The sequence below is a fragment of the Amblyomma maculatum genome, chromosome 6, assembly GCF_055883805.1.
Source record: "Amblyomma maculatum isolate TAMU_Amacu chromosome 6, ASM5588380v1, whole genome shotgun sequence".
Lineage (NCBI taxonomy): Eukaryota > Metazoa > Arthropoda > Arachnida > Ixodida > Ixodidae > Amblyomma > Amblyomma maculatum.
Genome location: NC_139349.1, coordinates 82999833 through 83022332, shown reverse-complemented (window position 1 = coordinate 83022332; position 22500 = coordinate 82999833). Strand labels below are relative to the sequence as shown.

The 22500-nt window shown below is 45.7% G+C and overlaps 1 long non-coding RNA gene across 2 annotated transcripts in view; it reads left to right on the top strand.

Moving 5' to 3' along the window:
* Positions 1–22500, top strand: part of LOC146186122 (uncharacterized) — a 129339-nt gene that overhangs the window by 81223 nt on the left and 25616 nt on the right. The window contains exon 3 of one of the 2 annotated variants that reach the window (XR_014708079.1): positions 6456–6826. The exons of the other annotated variant lie outside the window; for it this stretch is intronic. This is a non-coding gene — a long non-coding RNA (uncharacterized LOC146186122). Of the gene's footprint in view, positions 1–6455; positions 6827–22500 lie in introns of those variants that run through there. 2 annotated transcript variants of the gene reach the window in all.

Here is a 22500-nt window from a genome sequence, read left to right as displayed (position 1 = left end):
TCCTGAGGTTCGCACGGAGAGCTCGTTCGTCGCACTGCGTCCAGCCGCACGCCAACGCGTTCCCTCTTGAATGGCACGCGCCATGTTGTCCACCGAGCGCTCGCGCAATCCTCTGGATACTTGCTTTCGGACTCGCCGCGATAAGGTGCGAGCTGTTCTTCGTGAGCGACTCGCGTTTCTTCTTGTTCTTGTAATTATTTCTCGTCGATCCCGCGGTCAATGATGTTTGAGGCGTTAAACCTCGTAAACTGAACCAAACAAATTCGCTAAGCAATAAAGTCACGATTGGTTATCCTCTACGTTGTCGTATCTTTGGTCATCCCCGGCCGTCAGGCACGCTGTATGCACTTAAAAGATGGCCAGTCATAATTTAGCGCCTGGGAAGCCACCTGAATTTCAATTTAAATTGGTTTGCAGGATGGATAGAAAACGTGCTGTATCAATCACACTTATTTCTGTGGACACCTGAACCTCGCCGTAAGGAAATGGGAAAGGCGGGAATGATAGTGGATAGAGAGAAAGATTCCAATACACTATAGCGCAGCAAAAGACGAGGACACAAGAGCGAGAGACGAACACCACAGGAATCGTGTATAGTGTAGTGAATATAGTGTATTGGAATCATGTACCAACAAGCCCAAAAAACCGTGCTACAGAGAGAAAGAGGAGCCGAAGTGGAGGACTACGGAGTAATCAATTCGACCACCTGGGGATCTTTAACGCGCACTGTCATCGCAGAGCACACGGACGCCAAAGGTCTCGACAGATCTGAGGAGTGCCACCTTAGACGGCTCCAAACCGGGCGTTTTCTAAATCCTGCCATACTAAAACACGTGGACCCGACATTCACGGGTAGGTGCAAATTCTGCGGGCAGTATGCTGACCTGTACCACATGGTGTTGGCCTGCCAGCAAAATACAAATATAAAACAGCCAACGAGGGAGGGCTGGGAGGCGGCCCTGTCCAACGTCCAGAGAGCTCGTGCAGCGGCGGCGGCCAATATCTCCCTTTCCCAAATCATTTCATTGTAAATAAATGTTTTCTTCTCCTCCTTCTCCCGCTACAAGATCTGCCATTTGATTTGGTAGTTGATATAAAGGGAGTGCGTACGTCGAAAAGCTGTGATAATGACGCTGGTCAGGAAACACCAGGGCCAATTAATATAATAATTCTTTCGATTCAATTGTATCCCATACATATCACATGCAGTTCCGGCAGGCCTAATGCTGCGATAACGATAGCATGACAGTGCCTCAGCCAACGAAGGTGACCGAAAAGGAACAACATTATGACGCAGGAACTAAACGTTGGTTGTCATAACTTGGTAATTGGTAACTTGGTAAGGACTAAAATTTGGTAGAATCGTATGCAGTTAGACTCCAGGGCAATCTTTCGACTAAAGCGCCAATTCGCATAAGCAGAAAATTCAAATTAACCGAATTCAGATAAAAAAGTGCTGATTATATGCCACAAGGCCACTCCGCTTCAGCGAGGAAGCCTCTCGAGAAAGAGCTGACCCTGCTGACGGCGTGGTGGTATAGAAAAGCGTGCCCGCGTAACCACCTGGTGCGGCGGATTCGAGGCTGGTTGTTGCGTATGCCTTAAGCAGGGTCATGATTTGCGCGGTGTAAAAACAGATCCCTCCGCATCAATATGGGCGTCAACGCAACTCTTTAGATGCAACAGCGGCCAGAGTAGAGACAGGAGGTCTCCGCTCGCACACGCCGCACGCCACAGCGACCAGAGAAGGGGGAGGGGGGGGGGGGGGGGGGGGGGGGGGGGCAGATGATCGGCTCGTCTCACCCGCGGTTCTTGAACTCTGCACGAGTGTCGGTGGTTGCGCGCTTCTCATGAGAACAGGTCCGATGCCCCCCTGTCACGGAGCCCTTCCTTCAGAATCTCTCTCTCTCTTTCTTTTGCCCCCGGTGCATGTCCGTATTATAAGCGTACTCATTCACCCGTTGGACAACAACACGTACATATACGCGCGGCCCGCAAGATACATGAGCGTATGTGTAGAGTGCAACAACAGCCGGCCGTTTAATTAGCACGTGTGCGTGTGTGTGTCTATATGGCAAACACCTCGGATGTAGATGAGTATCGGGGCGTCGCCCATCGTCCGTGGTGCGCTATAAGCCTTCCCTCGCCGCTGGGGCCTTGATTACAGGACGCTTAATTATCCGCAGGCACTACTCGGAGCCTGACTCCACTGCGAAAGCGGACTTCGTGCGCTTTCCACACACGTATGTGTCGCCTGCCGACGAAATTATACGCGTCTTCCGGAGTGAAAACCGCGGGAACCGACCCCCTAATCCACCGAGGCCCGCGGCACACCCGCTCCCCCCTCCCTTTCTCTCTGTCTCTCTTTCCCTCTTCATGCCAATTTCTTGCACGCTCCTGCATGCATGCAAATAAACTGTTGTGTGAGACTTTTAAAGTTAGCGAAAATGATATGCGAGACCTTTCTTAGCTGTCAAGGGACGAACTAATAAGTTCCCTGATAAGCGAGAATATCCTTTAATGGCGGGAAAAATCAATGTCATATATTCTTTATTATTTCGAAAGCAATACTACGACAGCCATACCGAGACCTCGGGTGGCCGCAGCTGCGTCGTGAAGAGGCGCCGTGAAGAGGCGTGAAGACGTCTCTCCTCATAAAAAAAAATTAGCCTGCCAATCACGTTGCCCGCGAGCTGCCAACTCGGGTCGCTCCTTTCATACGCGATGGTGATATCAGGATCAGCCTGCCAGAACCGTTTGCATTCTCGTTACCCCTACGACACGCAGGCACGTTCATATACGGCTTGGTTGAAGCGTGACTTTATATGTCTTACGCTCTCGCCTCATACCCCCAATAATGTATAGCACCTTACACTGATAGGGCATGATAGGAGAATAATGTAGCAGGCAAAAGAAACTTCGGCCGTTGTTCAACTAGGGTAACCAGAGCTAAACCACAACTAATGTTTTTTGTTTTCGAATCAAGCCGAACAACTAATTTAATCGTATTCCTTCGAATCTGAAACCATATTCTTTCTAACCTGCCTTCTATCTGGTCTGATATGTGAAATCGAAGCGAGGCGCGGCATTTTTATGACCTCGTTTTTGCGGTCGGGTTTCTCTCTCTCTTCCTTTCTCTCTCTCTCTCTCTCTTTCTCTCTCTCTCTCTATCTCTATCTCTCTCTCTATCTCTATCTCTCTCTCTTTTCACGTTTTGTCCCTATCTCGTTTCTGCAGGTTTTTTCTTCCGAAACAATGTCTTTCGTTTATGCCGAGGAAACAGCAAGTGGCCTCCTTTCGAAATCAACGTACTTCACTTGCACTTTGTATTCGGTATGCCGGGTTTGTATATGGCTATATGCAGTGCTAAATGAGTGCATAAGGAGTTCGGTCTAGTCGGTGTTAGCCAGGTTGGAAGAGATACGTAGCATAACCCAACTAGATATAAAGAACGGTTCTGATAACCTTGATGGAATGTGTACTGAGATTAGGACAAAAGGGTCACAAGACGTTTACGAGTTTTTAATGCGAATGGCCTGCCGTAAGCATGGCTTTGATCCTGACGGTTGCGAAGAAATGTATACATATTAGAGTCGGCTTATTAAGGAGGAGGCATTGTATACTTGGGTCATTCCATGCCAAACGTACCAGACTTTGCGCTCGACCCCCTCGCATCTTCTCGATAAATCTTGTGGCTCTTTATCGAACTGGCTAAAGTAATTGAATTTTATAAAGTTGGAGAAAAAAAAATCCTGATCGTGTGACAGCCTTTCGAATTTCTCAGAGGAATTCAAAAGTTGGTCTCGCTAAAAATTGACAATAAACCAAACTTTTGTGTTTCAAACTTGTTAACCGATAATGAATATTCATTTCGCTTTTTAATCGCAAAACAAACAAATTTCTAGGGCAAAGTTATTTCGTTGTTTTATTTCAATATTTTTCCCAAGAAAACATCGTTTTTGCTGTTCTTTCATATATTGTTCCGCGACATTGGCGAGCAAAAATACCACAGGTTTCTCTGCTTCTGCATAATATTTGCTATATCATTAATTTAAACTATATAAAAGCGTAATTCATTTCAGAAAAACATAGTGATGTATAATTTCCCTCATTTGAGAAAGTCAATGTATTTCCACATTAGCTCCTATACAAAAATACTGCTTTGTTTTCCAAGTGCAAAACTTCTTGCGTAATCTCAAATGAAAGTCTGTTGCGGATCTCATGTTAAAACACATAAAAATTGTTTCTTAGGCAACATCCTACATATGCTAATCATAAATGAAAACATAGGGCTCTGAAAGTGTGCAGTTAACAAAGAAATAATATATATTCACTTAGTGATGTATACATTTCCTCATTTGAGAAAGTCAATGTATTTCCACATTAGATCCTACCCAAAAATACTGTTGCGTTTTCCAAGCACAAAACTTCATGTGTGATCTCAAAGGAAAGTCTGCTGCGGATATGATGTTAAAACACATCTAATCTTGAATCTCCTTTGAGTGGTTGATGACTCATCAAAAACACATTACGTGGGTAACAGAAATTCAATATCCATTTTTGTAAGGGACTGCACTGCACAACACTGCCTTGGCGCCGCTCAGAATTTTGCGTTGACTTTGCACGTTCAGTCGCATAGAAGAGAGCCAGGGGGAGGGCTTATGGGGCTTCAGCCCCCCATGAAATGTTTTCGTACTGTCATACACCGCATTCCAAAACAACCACTAGAGCCGGAAATAAATCCGGATTTTGTCTCCAGTATGTCTTTTTCACGCTCGAAAAGAGATTTCGGCGGGAATAAAAAAAAGCAAAATTTAGTTTTCTAAAATTGTTCATCGGGCTATACAAAGGAGACAAGCAATACTATCAGATAAGCTGACTGAGCACGAAGAGATGGGATGCTTGGAGAAAAAAAAAAAAGACTAGGAAGGAGCGTGACATCACATGCGCAGCCTCAGCAGGCCAAACTCGATCTTCTGACGCCACGCTGCCTTCTACCTCTCGGGCCTCTTGCTCGCACTGAATCTCGGGTGTTTTTAGCCGCTATGTATGTTCCGGTGGAAAGGCTGTCTAAGTGGTCTGCTGAGAGTGCTCGTCTGTTCGTAACAATTCAGTTTGTTAGAGTGCAGATGCTGCATTATAATCAAACTTATAAGCACACTGGAGAGAGTGCAGGCAACCATTTTGTCTGTGGGTCCGTTAGGAAAACTACGTATTCGAAATAATGTTATTTGTATGGCTGGAAAACTAGGTATGATGAATTTTCAGTTCTGCATTTGCTAAATTAAACAAACGATTTTCGTTTGAAACAATACATGCGCAGGATACCCGCTCGAACGAAAGCCCCGGACTGTACTATTCGTCCGCGCAATATTTGCATCCCGGCATGCAGAATTTATGGCGCAGTTGAGAGGCGACAGGTTGGTGACAGGTATCTCGATACGGAGGAGGCTGAGCGGGTCAGCCCCCCTCGAAAAAAAATTCTAGCTACGCCTCTGAAGAGAGCATCAAAATATTCGTGACAGCCACCTTTGTGGTCTGCTTTCTCCTTAAGAGAAGCGATTTTACCGTCATCCACGCACCTGCTAAGCGCTCAAACTGCGCGCGGGGAATAACATATGTCATTTATGAGTGACCTATATAGGACTCTACTCGCTAGACCTTCTCATGCTCACTCATTCTGTGGATGGTGTTTACCTCCTTATGTTAAAGCTGCATCGGTCCTGTGAGGCAACGACATTTTCAAATAAATGTGCAAGAAAACCCCACCATTCGAATGCTATAGACAATTGTGCGTGAATGACTGTACAGGTGTCCTTCGTAACGCCGTCAATCATATTGGATCGATTGATGCTTCCTTTCTATAGCTTTTGAGAATTGTAGTTATAGCCTGATAGGAATTTCCCTGATCGGAATACCAAGTTCAGCCGGGTGGCGCTGTGCAGAAGAGGCAGAGCGCTTATGTTTATGGACTGAAAACAAGGCATTCATTCAGTCGGTTTTTGATTGTATCCAAAGCGTTCTCATTAGGATTGAGGCCGGGAAAAACCTTGATCTCCTCACGCCCATCCAAGCAGCCATAGAATAGAGCTTATCTATACAGGTATACATGCTGTTTGGAGTTCGACACGTTCCTGAACTAAACAAGACAAACAGCGCATGGATACGGGCCAGGCAAGAGACGTGTCGTCTGCGTTATCATCCCGTATAGTTAGGTGCTTTTTTCGTCGTATTTAACGAGCCCACGGTTATATTCTGTACTTTTCTATGGGGCCTAAACTGACCACCTCCCGCTCTCAAGTTTCGCCACGCTAATGAGCGACATGTGATGTTCATCTCGTTCTCTTTTTTTTTTTATGATTATGCATATCTCTGCGAGCACGAGCACCAAGTATACAATAATGTCTAAAGTGCATGCATTATTCATTGTCTTCCTGCTAACAAATTTTCTGCAGGAACTGGGCACTCGTGTTATCACCAGTTTTGGAGACCTTCAAGACTTAAGAAAAAAAAATTAACATATATCTTCCTGACCTTTCGTCCTGGCTTATGACGAAAGCGTAAATGGCTGGGCTAGTTTGCTTATAATGCTTACAAAGAAGGAACCAGCAAAGAAAGACTAGGAGGTACACACATACAACGCCACTGGACTAACAGCTTCTCTATTCCGAAGAAACAGAAGAAATAACAAATACTTTTTTTTTTGTTTTTGCACAAACACGAATGCCGACCGAAATGAAAGAAGGCATCGGTGACAAAAAAAAAGTAAAAATAAAACTATACTTTTTTGTGTGTGTGATGACAATTTATTGATCACTTTTATAAGTTTTCCCATCATTTTTATTAAAAAAACGCTTCCAGCAGCTCGCGCGCATGTTTTTATCTTTCCGTATACAGATGATACTGCATGTGAAGCCGAGAAGACGATGACAGTCATTGATGTGCAAAGCTATCGATTGCTTCCCGTGTCTGAAGCCTAAGTTGTTCATATGCTCCCTCAGGTGTTCGTTTATGCATTTCCAGGTTTGGCCAATCTATATTTTGCCGCAGGAGAATGGGATAGAATATACTACATCCATGGTGCACTTAGTAAACATCTCCTGGTGTCCGGCTTTGCAAAAGCCTGTTTTCCACTGACCTTCGGTGACCTTGGCGCACAGGCCCAAGTTTGTGGGGAGGAGAAAACACCATAGCGACACCAAATTTTTTAGCCGCTTTTTTTTTTTTATTATTCGCGAGATGTTCTAAAGAAATAAGGAAGGACCACAGCATTTCTTCCTTCGGGATTGCAGTCCTCCATAGAGTGGCAGATCAATTCACTTCCGAGAACCGTCATAAAGCAGCCTCCTTTGCTTTCCGTTCGTTCGGCCTCGCGTTCTCACTGGGTCACTCCGAGTGACGCACTTGGCCGGAAAGAGAACGGGGAGAGCGCCACCAACATTGGGCAGCAGCTGGGTGCGCAGTTTTTTTCATTTAGGTCCACAGAAGACTGTGAACGCGGCTGAAAACGCGCACCTTGTGCGTTAGCTCGAGTCTGTATATCCGAACGGAGTCATGCCATCCCCCTTGGCTGCGATGACGTTTCTGAGTCGGGAGGGCCTTAATTATTTGGCACAGTTCTCTGCCATCGCCGGCATGAGCCATCGATGTGCGATCTGTGGTGTCATTAAGACGTGCTCCGCGTATCCCTCACACTTTTCGTGCTATGTCGATCGCGATTAACTTCTTTGGTTGGATGTGCAACTGGCGAGAGCTTAATTCACTGCTAACTCGTGTGTAGTTTTCAGCTGGTGCTTGTGTCGCCGCGGCCACGCTTCCGGGTGCTGCAGCAGCACTACGTGCTGTACTGATGTCTAGGGAGAAATGCATTGTTTTTTAATGTAGCTTACAGCATATTAGTACCCTTGCTTCTAATTAACTGCGTATTTCTTCCTTTAGAGACAGAACGTACATGCTGGCGTGCAGTGAACGCTGACAATGCCCCTCAGCTTAATTGCTCTGGAACCCCGCAGCTTGTGAATGAATTACGACACAGAGAATTCCAGCAAAGGTAACCCTATATACGGCGTCGAACTTAGACTGACAGCTTCAACGACTGACAAGACCACCAAGAAACATTTGTTCAGAGTTAAGAGGATGCACGAAAAAAGTGATTGGGGAAAAACAGCCATCACTGTTTCAACAGCACGACAGCTGAAGCAAATGAATACAAACAGCCAGGAGATAAGAAGGGAGTCGTTTTTCCCTTTCGCAACCTGCAGCAAGCGAGGACAGGGTACACGCAGGGATATGTGACACAATATTTTGTCTTCGTAATTCCTTTTATGCCTTGAGGCAATACGAGCTTGCCCCGCTTAACCTGGACTAATAAATTATGGGGGACGCTTAAATTCCGCCTTTAAGGGTATCACGTGATAGCCTATAGGCTAGCAGCCCATATTAAGAAACCCGCTTTACCTAGCTGTATTAGGGAGCCTGCGTGGCCTGTATAGGAGTAACGTTAATGCAAGGGTCCTGGCAGCCTTATCCTGATATCACCTTCCCATATGAAAGGTGTGGCTTGAGTTGGCAGCTCCTGCCAAACATAATGTCAGGCAACCCTACGTCCATTCAGTGCTCGGCCATGTCAGCTGCCAGTTACTACCTGGCAGCGCCATGCTTCTGATATTTATCTCAGCGCCGCTGACGACGCCGACAATAACGCCACCGGATTTTCTGGTAAAAGGGGTCTTTAACGCTATCGCGTTAAAACGGGGACCACGAGACGGAAGCGCTGAGAAGCACGATGATCATGATAGTGACATGGTGCATAAGAGGAACTGCAAGAAAATTCTATACAGGTAAATGGTACCGGCGTTCCAGATAAAAGCGAAGAAAATATGTGGAACATCTTTCTAGCTGAGGTTGAAATATTTTATGTGGAACACATTGTTTCAACTACGTGTAGCTGGAGCACCATGCATGTGCTACATTCTCCCGAGTGAGTCTCAACCTTACCGATGGTTTTGCTGCCTAGCGTCGCTGCATAACAGAGACGCCTAACTCCGCTGGTGCACGCTTTAGAGCATACGTGGACACTGACAAACTTAAAAAAATGTCACACACAGCCAGCCAAATATATAAACTACTAAATTGTTTACAATTCTTGAAGAAACCTATCTCGTTCGAGGTAAAATAAGTCGAACAGCTAGTAATAACTGGAACTTAATTATGTGAAGCCGCAAAATTCTTTGCAGAACTGAGATTAAGAGCGTACCGAGAAATTCGGCTAATTCTGCCATTTTGATAAATCGACAGAGATAAATCCATGTGGGCGTGAAGTATAGGTATGATAGATTTCCTTAAATATCTTCTGCGCGGCTATCATTTATGTGCTCATGATGTTATAACGTATCGTATCCTTATGTCAAAACGCTTTAGACGGGGAAGCGGTTACCGATATAAAAAGAAACGTAGAAAAAGGCATCGGGCTTTTCTTAATAAAGTTGTTACAGTTGCACCCGCATATATATTATTAAGTAAAACGTTCTTGAAACTCTGGTGAGGCATATTTTATGGTTGCTGTCGTCGCGGGGAGAAGATGCCGCTCTTCTGTTGTACGAGGTGAAAACGATTGAAGGAAATGGTTAGTTATGCATATTGAAATACCGGTTTTGTAGGATAATCACGCGATGACAGGTGATGCGAGGGTGGATGAATTCACTTCGCAAATACTGATAAGGAAATATTCTATTAAATAGACCATACGAAACATGTTACCATGTGAATATAAGGATGAAACATTAAGGCTTGGATTCACTTAAGTATATTGTGAGTAAACTTAAGAGACCCCTGCGAACGCATGCAGAGGCCATGCCTATAATCCTGTATATGCGCCAAGCCTCATGCGGACGCCATCTGACGATAGCACTCCTGGGTTCTTATCCGGAGTTAGCCCTGTTTTCATAAGTATCGTTATCTCCGTGACCTCGAGTCGTCCGAGTGGTGGAAACGCCGGAACCGGAAGTGGTAGTAACATCCGGCTGGGAGATAATTACGATCTACACTTATGAAAACGACGCTAACTCGGAATACGGACCCTGGTGTCTTGTCCGGCACACTGTGGCGAATTGTCTTGTCAGGCGGAGGACTGCACTGGACCGATAGGGTGCACAAATAAAATGAATAAATAAATTCGCCGATCTCGACGCCAGGAGCGCTTCGACGGCGCCCGCATGCAGTTCGACATGATCCTCTCATTTCCTTCACGATAGTTCCTTTAGGAAGAATGAAACGAATTGATTTATGTCGGAGCCCTTCTATGAGATTGATTATGTTTTCATGGTGATCGAAAATCCCCGATGGACGCAGCTGCGTATTCTGTATGGTTTCCAACTTAATATTTTTTTGCAACAGCAGTTTAAGGAATGAAGACACCTTATAGAGAAGTTATGGTGCGTGTATTCCAGCATGCGAATAGCATTTTTAGTTGTGTGTGTGTGTGTGTGTGTGTGTGTGTGTGTGTGTGTGTGTGTGTGTGTGTGTGTGTGTGTGTGTGTGTGTGTGTGTGTGTGTGTGTGTGTGTGTGTGTGTGTGTGTGTGTGTGTGTGTGTGTGTGTGTGTGTGTGCGTGCGTGTGTGCGTGCGTGCGTGTGTGCGTGTGTGCGTGTGCGCGTGTGCGCGTGCGCGTGTGCGCGTGTGCGTGTGCGTGTGCGTGTGCGTGTGCGTGTGCGTGTGCGTGTGCGTGTGCGTGTGCGTGTGCGTGTGTGTGTGTGTGTGTGTGTGTGTGTGTGTGTGTGTGTGTGTGTGTGTGTGTGTGTAATCTGACTTGCAGAAACCGAACATATTTGATGTGATCTGTGTCAGATGCTATACTTATACGAAATCAGAAACTGTAAGGAGAGGTGATTTGTAGTAAACAGGGTAATGTTTGCAAGTTCTGAATGAGCGAAGAGCTTTGCATTTGCTGATGTTAAACTTCCGTTAGCATGCATGTTTAGACAGCAAAGAAATAGCGTTCAGGACAGATTTAAGGATATATATGGTTACGTCGTGGCTGGATGTTACTTCTCGAAAGACTTTATGAGCAAATAAATGGACTTTACAGAACACAAGACGAGGCAAGTCGTTAATACAGATTACAAAAAGAAGTTTAAGAACCCAGGGAAACGCCGATGTGGCAAGGTTTGAGTGGGAGCGTATACATTATTAGGGGACACGTGCCCTGAACCTCGAGTAAGAAAGTAAGCCTTCTTACTCTGTATGTTCAGGAGACGTAATTATAAGGTAGCTGACACATTCATCGAAAGGTTTGGAATTTTATAGAGAAAGGTACAATTTACCATTGAGCGGTTATCAAGAAGGAAGCTTATGTGCGAAGGGAGCAAGTTGAGTTTCGAAAGAAGAAGGGATTCGAAAACCATATCATAAGCTTAATAAAAACATGTCTATAGTGACGTTATAGCAGTGACTCGTCCCCATTTCAGTCGTGAGTTAAGCTTTTATAAACGTTTTGAGAGACGAAGTCATGTTTATTTTGGTGGTCTTATTTATTGCGAATGGGGAAGAGGGGCGGGGGGGATAGTTTAGCTGGCCCAAAGTGCTGCATCTGCCGACACGGAAGTTCGCCGAACCTTAATGTCCCAGTTTCTGTCCTTGCTGCGGATCAAGCCCCACACTATACTATACCTCTTAGGAATGCCAGGACAAACCAGACAAGAAGTCGATAGCTAGTGGCCCGACACACGAGCGGTGGGAGGCGGCCCTGACCAGTGACAACCTGGACCAGCAAGGCAGGATCATCCAGCTAGTCCGCAAGTCAGCTGCCGCCTTCAGAGACCAATTAAGGCCACCCACCATCTAGCATCTGCTAATTATTATCTTTAATAAAAGTCCCCTTCCTCTCTCTTTCACTGTCTGTCCAAACGTCGTTCTCCTTTGCCTCTGCAGACCTTTAAACTTCGTCTTCTGTGCGGTTACTTGTCCTATTTCCATTGAGTACTGTCTAGTGAACGGTATAAAATAAACCCTTCGATGCCCTCAAAAAGCGTTTACTAGAGTACAATGCAATGCACGCCCTGTACTTGCTGCTGAGGTTCCATCTTTTCAAAGGATTCTGGGGCACAGATTCTTTTGTCGACGCATTAATTTTGCCACCGGGATGATTTGTTGTACGCTGTTCAGCAAACGCGTTACAAAAATGCAAATGATTCTGTAACTGCGGTTGAGTGCACTTCCTCCCACTAGTCACCTTTGGGAGTCAGTTAAGGTCGGTGTGTTCGCTTAATGGTACAGGTAAACATTTTAAACGGCGGGGGGACAGCGCGGTAGCGGTAGGGGCATATAATGTATCATTACAACTCCCTCTTATTTTATAAAAATCCCACCGTTGACAGAGGAGCTGGCGAGTAATATCGCTTATTAACTTCAGATCTGACGCCACGATCAGCTGACGTCACGAACAGTGTATCTACCAGTGTAAAAGGAGCAACGTAAGGGTTCGACAAAATAATATTTGCAAGTACGGCTAGCATCGGCATTAAGAAATAAGGAGCTTGTTACAGACTTGCAGACTTAACGCATACCGAGACTGGGCACTGTATGCTTTATTTCCCGGTCCTTCCTATTCAACCCCTTTTCCATATGTTTGTGACAGCTACCGCATATCAGGGCTCACAGATAGCATGCAGTTGCACTCGACAACTCTTCGGTTCACTATATATAGAAGTACCTAGGAGACGAGCCCTAAAGACCATGCGTGTTATGTAGCGATTCCACCGGGATTGGTGCTGGATAGCCGTTGTGTCGGAGGATGACGCTGGACCAGGCTGTACGAGGACTGGTGCAGCGGCCAACGCTCGTGCAGCGGCGGGCGCGCGCACTTCCTCACGAGGAGCGCGTGTCTGGACAAACCAGACTCGGCGTCTCGCGAGGGCGGGGGCTTCCGTCTCGTTATCCCGCCGCCGCCGGCGGCGGCAGACGGTGGACGACCTTGGCTCATGACCTTCGAGACGTGCTTTTCTGTTACGGCCGGCTGTAATAGCGACGCGCTCGTCGGGACTCTTCTTACAGTGAGAGTGCCTGCAGCCTCTTGCCGCCCCCTTGCCGAGAGCAGCGGCAGCAAACCTGGGCTGCCGCCGGTGCCGATAGACTACGTACACTCTGGGTCGGCGGCACGATCGAGAGAGACCGATGCTCTCCGGCTCTCACCTATACCGCCCGCTGCTGTTGCTGCAGAACAGCGTTGTCCACGGCGACATATAACTCAGCGTGAATCGCCAACCCGGCTGCACGGCTGCATGCAAGCTGTCGTGGGCCTTGTGCACTGCTGGCAAGAAAGACTGAAGATGAGAGCTCTGTCGTAGAAGTACACAGAGGGGGGAGAGTTGAAGTAGCACCCATTTTTTTCAAGCACCTGCAACCAGTTTCGCTTGTTTCGTGGTTCTTTCTTTTTCGTGTCTGGCACGAACGAAGCAGTTATAGGAAGTGCTTGATCGGTCTATTCCTTCGAATAGCCATTCTTACTTCCTGTATTTTTCCTTAGTATACACTGTCGCTCTTGTGAGCCGGCTAAGGATTTTACTGCTGATACTGCCCTCCGGGGATTTACTAAAGAATGCAGTCGTCTTACACTATACAATACTGCTGGTCGACCGTATGCAAGATTGAAGATGACCGCCAGCCGCTAAGAGACGCTGGTTTTTTGGAACAGGTGGGCAGCTTAGGAGCCTACCCAATGTCTCAATATTGACTGGCTAACATTCGAACTGAGGAAGCTAAAAGGGAGCTTAAGAAAATAGGCGGTCTGTTCGCCAAAAGACGACCTTGTGTGGTGATACACGTGCAGAAACATCAACAGATGCATCTGGCAGGCGTTCAACGTTTCCAACGACGTCATGCGTCGTGCATTTTTTGGAGTTCGGGGATGTGAAATGTTATTGGTGACAAGTGCAAAGCAAACGGCTTTAAAGGAGCCGACTCTACAGCTCTGAGTGTTAGCCTTTTATTTCAAGATGGTATCAGCCTCGAACGCATCCATCATCACATTCATATTGGCAACGGTATGGTGCTTGTTGTGCCAGGGCGCGCGCCGGAATATACGTTACAAAAGCACTGGTCATATACGGCATGACTGCAGGGTACCGCGGTGTGATGAGTGTGGTGCGTTCGAGTACAATGAGACGGACGGTTCTGGGTCCTACACACCTGTGGCGCCAAGCAAGGCGGAGCTGGTGAAGATAACGAACTAGTAATGAATGAAGGTGAGGCCGAGAGAACAGCGACTATTTCTGATGGCGACGGAAAAGTCGCCAAATCGCAGGGAGTTGACAGCAACGTGCCTTTGCGCGCGGTTACGTGCAAGAAAGCAATTATCCTCCTCCCCACCCCCGGCCTCTTCAATGAGCCACCGGTCGATTTGCAAGTCAACAAGAACACGTATGATTCTGTGATTTGAGAACACAATAGTCTCCTTCGAAGTCTCCACGGAAACCTTCAGTCGAGGTGGTGCATGGTTGATAGCAACGCGGGATATGCAGCGGACCTGGGGGAACCAGCGTGTTTGTTTCGCAGATGATCGCGTCAGATAAAGACATAAGGACAAATAAGGACTTACTGCCTCGACCATAATTCAGAAAATGTGGGACGAGTTCTTATACAAATGGCATGATTCCGCAGTATACGGGCACATTCAGCGTGTAGCAGTCGAACAAGGTTGGACATATAGTGTCCATTTCGTTTGACTAGATCCCCCTCTGCGATGATTACTCTGTGTTACCTCTGTTATTTTCGGATAACAGTTTTGATAGCTTCACCCTGGGGGAAGAAAATTAAGACAATACTTTTCAAATGGAACTTATGGCAATTCAATGAAAAGCTGTTTGATGGGGAGTCATTCGTAGGGAGTGTCAAAGAGAAAATAATACTTTTTGACAAACGTACATGAAAATTATACGTCCGAATGGGAAAAATATAAAACCCGAGTAAAGCTACTCGCGGTTGAAAGAGGAAGCAAGCATCATGACGAACAGCAAAAACAGGTGGAGAATTTTTGTTAGGAGTCCAAAACCCTGCTGGAAGTGTAAAGAAAATACGAAAATAACTAAGTAATTGACATAAAGAGATGGAAAGCAGCTGTTATACGAGCTAGAAGGGAGCGCTTATGGATGGATGAGTTGTCAAAAAAGCGGGCAATGAGCGATGAAAAGTGGCACGCTTCCGTACCGAAATTAAACCGATACGTTTTCGAACGAGGTGACATCAAAGGCTTCGATGATCGAGAGTGAATTTGTTTGTGCACTATCTTTTTGCACTGTTACACACTTGGAGAGGTTTCGACAGTGAGTTCTTGAACGGCATGCCAAGGCTGATTGACAGCGTCAGAAAAAGCCTTGAGATACCGATATGGGCACACGAAATAAGGTCGATAAAAAAGTTGCCGTCGAGCAAATCGCCAAGGGAGAACGGCCTAAGTCGCACGCTTCATACAAAACATTCGGCATCGAGCTTGCCTGTATACCCCATCAAGTATATATATACTAACGATAAAGAAAACACCATATTCATTCCGCACGTCGCATACAGCCTTGATCCCAAAACCTAAGGGACCAGGATAAGCTGTTACCTGTTAGTTCATATAGACCGAAAAGCCTTGCCAATACCGATTATAAGATCTTTATGAAAGTATATATCTAGCAGATCGCGAACCGTTATTACGGAGCTTGTGACCTACATCGACTCGTGCGTCATTAAAGGCCTTACGATATTTACGAACACCCACATTACAAGAAACGCACTATAGAATGCTGTGATGCCTTGAGGGTCGGGTCGCCATTTTGCAGCTCAACCTATAGAGAAGATATTCGGCCGGGTTTCTTATGAAGTGCTTTTCCATGTACTGCAGGAATGCAACGTTGGGAACATTATTTTAGATGGTGTTAAAAATGGCGTATGAAAATTGTTCAGCATAGCTAATCATTAACAAATGCCTACGTTTGAGAGTATTAGTTGAATCACCACTAAAGCGAGAGTATTCCATGTCTCCTTCGCTTTTTTTTTCTATACCTCGAACATTTCTGTTATGGCAGTCCATCCGAGATGCATACAAATATTCGTAGTTTTAAGCTGCATGCCGTAGAAGTTAAAGTGCTTCTATACAAACGACCTTGCGATCTTCCGCGATGACAGGGAAGGCGTTCTCGAGGCTGTTCACCTTGCTAAATATTATCGCAAATACACGGTAGCACCAATAAATTTTGAAAAGGGTGATGGCATATGACATGGAACATGGGACATGGCACCCGCAAATATGGCTGGTATGCAGTGGGCTCTGGACATGCACTTTGGTGCTCCGTATATAGTCTCTATACCGAGATCCGAAGCAGTTCTGCAGTGAGCGAATAAGCCGTGATGACGAAAAATTAAAAAAAAAAAAAAAAAACGTCGTGGCAAGGTTGTGGATTATCTGTGTTCGCACGAGCCCCTGTTTACATTGTTTTGTTTGTTTGTTTTCTTATTGCTAAGCTTTGCTGCGAGTGATGTTCATGTCATGCGGAAGCGTTCAAAATAAGCTCGTGTATTTGCTGTCTTTATCCGGAATTCCAGTTGGGGGCGAGCTGACCACACAAATTTGTTTCGCAGAGTTCTTTAGGGAGGACTTGGTCTTTTTCTTCAGTTGTTTATAAATCACAATTCCATCGCGCTTTTCCTTCCTGCGTTATTAAAGGAGCGAATTTCTTCGTTCCGTCACTGAGGCAAGAATGAAAAAAGCACTCCGGGAATTTGCTGTATCCACATCCAATATATATATATATATATATATATATATATATATATATATATATATATATATATATATATATATATATATATATATATATAATTTTTTTTTTTTGGGGGGGGGGGGGGGGGTAGCCTCACCATAATATATGTATCCACATCCAGTGCACCATTAGTTGGAAAGTGACTCATTAACGAGAAGTTGCTTTAACACTGTGTCCACGCACATGTCTCATTAGAGTACTTGACCTCCGCAACAAAGAAGAAAGTGTGTGCAGACTTATTTGGCAACATGACGCCTAAATAACTCAGTATATGATGGTACACTCAGGATGTCTATAGGAAAAAATGACTGCAAAGAGTCAAAAGGATGTAAGGTTTTCTTTCAAGAAGAAATGTATGCAGACTTCATTGGCAACATGACGCCTAAATAACTCAGTATATGATGGTACACTCAGGACGCCTATAGGAAAGGATGACTACAAAGAGTCGAAATGATGCCAGGTTTTCTTTTAGCCGAAATTAACGCCTTCCCTGTTACGATATGGCTTGAGCATGCAGAAAGGGATATTTGTACCGTGGACGACTAACTGCTTATTGTGTAAAAACAAAACCGGAACAATTGCCTTTAATCCTTTACTGATTGTTGGGAGGCCATCTTTCATTGGGGTATGCGTACTCTCAAAAAAGAAGTTCCCATGACCCCTTATGGAATTCAATATACATCCCGGTGCAAAATGCAGTGAAGAAATACAGTTTGATATTGTTACGCGATGACGACGACGAAGTGTGTCCTTCTGTTGCCTCGCGGATGAGACAAGGTCATGACGAAGAAGTGGGACTGGTTCATGTTGCTGCTCGCTGCTATGCCAGTTGAGACTGTTGTAAATATACTGTAAATACATCGAGTTTCCACGTAACAATATGTTTATAGTCCTGAACATTCACAATTTGTGTAAGACGAGAACGGCTGTTCGTCATGTAGATGTCTGAGTGCGTTTGGCACTCGACAACTTCACTGGAAATGTTTTGTTCATTAGAGAATATATAGTATGAGACCAAAGCGAACCTGCTGAGTGGGTTATCCTTCATGACTATGGCACACCTGAGGAATTTTTATAAACCCTGTATTTTTTTATAGTGCTGATACATTGTCCGTAGGGATTTGTATTTGTACGTTGTTGTCTAAGCAGACAATGAAGAATAATAAAAACACTGTCATAGTATGGTGCATGACCAGTGCTTGGACCAAGGAAGCTGGTCTGTCCAATGGTGGTTCGATTCCTGGCGGTGACACGATATTTTTTTTTTCTTAAATGTCGGTTTATGCGGATACTCTTTGATGACAGGCTCTGTCCACGCCACTGATGCTTATTCATTAAATGTAAAGCGCTTTGTTGCGCAATATCCTACACTTGCACGCTTCAATTCTCTTCCATCCACTTTCACTGCCTTTTCTCTCGCTGCGCTGCTCGGCTAAGTCAGTCACCGTGTCTTCCTTTACTATTTCTATCCGCCTGCCTATCCTATAAGGCTTTAACAACAACTTCTATTTAGTAGCAAGATGCTTCGTACGTTCAAGTGCTTGATCTCTTTGCGTTTTAGCATATTTGGGCTGGTAATTAAGGTACACAAAGGTCGTATAACTATTGCGGGTATCTTTTTTCCTTAGTGGGTATGTGTGAGGGGAGTGGAAGGGGGGGGGGGGGGGGGTGCGCAGGTAAACATTCATGTAACTCGTGTTAATTACTTTTATGTGCAGCACGAATAGTAACAAAGGCTGATAAAGTGAACTGCAATGTATTTAATTCCCTTTCAATTTATAGTGCATTCGCCTGCTCGATCATGCACATCATGTGCTTGATTGTCTGTTTACACTCCGGCTAGTAGATTTTTTGTAGGTGACCCTGTCAAAAAAAAAATGAGAAAATTTCTTTTGAGTCCAATAGATCCAACGGCGCACAATATATGTTTAGCGCAATAACAATTGCGCTGCATCGCGAATCACACTGACAACAGACGTTACAACGAAGCCATCGCTCCTTAGAGAATCTACAAAGACCTACTAGGTACGAGAGGACCTCTCGTCTCCGATCAAATTGTCTCTCCGCAAATAAGGTAAGAAGGCGGGAGATTATACCCAGCAGTTTTAAAAGAAGCATTCGCTCCGCTTTGCTTGCGAATACACCTTGCACTCAGCGTATAGTGTCGCCCTTTTCGGCGGCAAGTGGTCCGTGAACCCTAATTTATGCGGTGCTTTTTATGTGCAGTCTGATCTACGGCCGTTGTTATTTTGCACCTAGACCAGAAGGCGCGAAAGTGGCGATCGTTAAGCCCAAGAGAAATCGCGACTAATTTGAGAGAGGTGAAAAGGCGCGAGCGAGCTTCGTAATAAAAACGCAGGAGCAAAAAACATAAAAACACATGCGCAACGACATACGCGTATAACTCAGGCTATGCGAGAAACGTAGCTGGCTTGTATGCGCGTGTGCTCGGAAACGAGGCTTAATTCAGTCTTCTGGAACGGGCGCCCATCTGTCCACCACCTCGGCGGAGTGGTGGACTCGCAGCTTTGCACCAGGAGTCCTGCAGGGTCCTATACGTGTGCTCGCAGTGTGATGCGCGTTGCGGCACGTTGGGCGCAGCTCAACCCGCTCGCCTTTCAGGACATGCTCTGAAGCGCGCGCTGTATACATCCGAGTCCACTTTCAGCGATCACACGAGTGCCCACGGTCGCAGTCAGCGCACGCAAGCGCTTGCGTGGTCATTCACGCCCCGTAGTCATACCTCCGCCTCGTACACGGCATCATTTGTATCTGTCCGCGCCGCTAAGCCATGTTTGCAGTGAAATTGAGTGCACGGACTGAATGCACATGGATGCCTGCGTCACTTGGGCCCCGGGAACTTAAACGACGCCAAATATCCGCGCGAGAGCGCTCGGCTTCTCTCGTGATTATCCACTTCCGCGCAATTATGAACGAAGAGGCGCCGTTCTCTCCCCCCACCCCCATTCTCCTCCTTTCCGTTAGACATTGTTTCTTTCTCCTTTTTTTTTTTTATCTTCTAGCGCTCGTACAGCTTTCCTCGACATGTTTACTCCACGGCTTCGTGTATGGGTGTTTGGAATTCCGCATCTCACATAGATAAGCACGCGTTTAGAATTCAGTTTCCCGCGGCCATAATTCGACACAGTCATGCGATCTGGCGTCACATATTGTGTGTGTGTGTGTGTGTGTGTGTGTGTGTGTGTGTGTGTGTGTGTGTGTGTGTGTGTGTGTGTGTGTGTGTGTGTGTGTGTGTGTGTGTGTGTGTGTGTGTGTGTGTGTGTGTGTGTGTGTGTGTGTGTGTGTGTGTGTGTGTGTGTGTGTGTGCGTGTGTGCGTGTGCGTGTGCGTGTGCGTGTGTGTGTTTGTGTGTGCGTGCGTGCGTGCGCGCGCGCGCGCGGATAGATATACAAGAGGGAATCTTATAAAGTCTTCGTATAGTTATTTTTTTTTTCCACCGTAGAGTCGTTAGCCGTGGTGCTCGCTCGTCCATGTTGAGTCTTGTCAACAGCGGCTGTAATAAATTGCCCCCCCCCCCCCCCACCCCCCTTCCCCGTTTGCACGCCTGAGAGGTCGCCACTTCGCGCGCGGGACCGCTGTAGCCCCGCAGCTCCGACTCGTGCATTGTGGCTCTTCCGAGAAAGCTGGCGTCCGCTTTGCGTCTGGCGGTGCTCTGCATGTACCCTTGCATGATTCTGCGAACTTCGCGAAAAAATGTACAGAGCGAACGCGAACATCAGTCTTGTCAGTCACTCGTTGAAACATAACTTTATAGTGATACTTCTCTTTTGCTCATTTTGTAGGCGCAAGTATAATGGAGGGGAATTATATTGATTCTAAGATATTTGTGTTTAGCAATCAGATATAGCCACTCTCGTCAAGGGCCTCATTCATCCGAAGGCATAAATGGCCATGAGCTGTTACAGTTCAAAAGCTGATTGACAGGTTTACTATACATAGCCGGATAACGCTGGTAAACGAAGGGAAAAATTCCATTCAAAGCAGGCTCTCCACTCAGTGGTGATGGTATACTGCCATGACGTTGCGGTCGTCCGCCTTGGAACGCAGGTCGCTTAAAGGTGGTGTGCTATTAATATGCATATATAACCAGGGCACCTTTACAGTCGGTCGGCTCCGTTGATCGGATGACAACCTCCCAAGGGCATTTTCCGTTTTGTTCACTCTTGACTTGATGTCATCATCAAAAGAGAAATCGCATATTTTTTTATTTTTGTTTTCTGAAAACTGCAGGGATGATCGGTTGGTTATGCGTAAGGAAGGTATACATAAGGCGTTTTTCCTATGTTTTCGTTGTGTTCGAGAAGCACACCGTGTACTCTGTTTCGACCTACTTATTTGTAGTATACTTGAACCCAAACCAGCTGTCGTTCTACAATGCATTTTCATTGGCTTATTTTTGGTTATTATGTTTGTGACCTTGCGACGCAGCAACTGTTCGTATTCGGCAACTTGACGACAGATTCTATTCCACAAGGCATATTGTTTGAAAAGTGGTTGAATTTAATACAAAAAACTAATAATGCCAAGTGAAGACGGACCACAGGACCCACATTAGGTGATTAAGTTCATCTTCACTCAGACCTGCTTGCTCCACAAACCTCTTTTATTAAGACTGTCTGAGCACAAATAGACTGTAAATATGTCGTGCCCACTCCATGTATACTGGGTGCCTTAACGACCGTCATCAATGCAGTTAGCAAAATTGCAAATTGTGGCGTTTTTAACGACCCGCGACGCGGCACATCGGTTATGAGGAACGCTAAAGTGAAGGATACCACCTGGAGTTCTTTAACGTGCCTTGGCGTGACGTCGCATCCACATATTCAAGGTTGTGAATTTCACCTCTGTAGAAAAAACGACCGCCATGACAGGAATCTAATTCGTGATTTCGCGATCATCGGCCGAATGCCGAAACCACTGACCCATTGCGGGGGTCATTCACTTTTTTTCTTGTCCGCTTCACCGAATAAGACGAAGACTATTGACCGCGTTTGGAAATTGTATCTGTTGACCCGTTCATTCGACTTTATTTATTTTTGTTTTTTCTGGAAGATCGCAGTTTCAGTTCACTGTGAGTCCTAATCCTGTATATACAGACGCTCCCTCATCCGCGAAACAAGCCGACCTCAAGTTTGCTTGGAGCAGATTTCCTTTATGCCGCAGATCACAGGTGTGGGATGGCGAAGCCGCCCTGTAGGAGATCCAAGAAGCGAATGGCGGTTTCTAGTATCCGCTCTGCTCGCTAGATGGCGCAACGCTCCTTCATTCGACTGCAATCGGCAGCGGCTCGACTCGAACGCAGTTGCTGTTTGCAACAAACCTTATGTACTCTATTGTTCGATCAGCGTTTGACATCACATGCCGAGGTTCTTGCTTTCTAATATAATGGTTCTCATATAAGTTATATTCCTGCATTAAAAAAAAAAAGAAAAGTTTCTGATATTGCGCGATGAAGTTTTGTAAGCTTACGTTCAGTTGCAATGAAGCATTCTTATTGGCAAAATTTCATCTTACTGTACGGCGGTTCCCACTTTTTCAACAAAGCGAATGACCAATATCTGGCTATAGAAGAAATCTCTTTTCTTTCTTCGTTTGTCTCTACAGCAATCATTAAAACGTCATGAGCGGCATGGCTACGGTTCCCACGGCCGGTCCTGGAACTTTCCTCCAGATATGCATAGC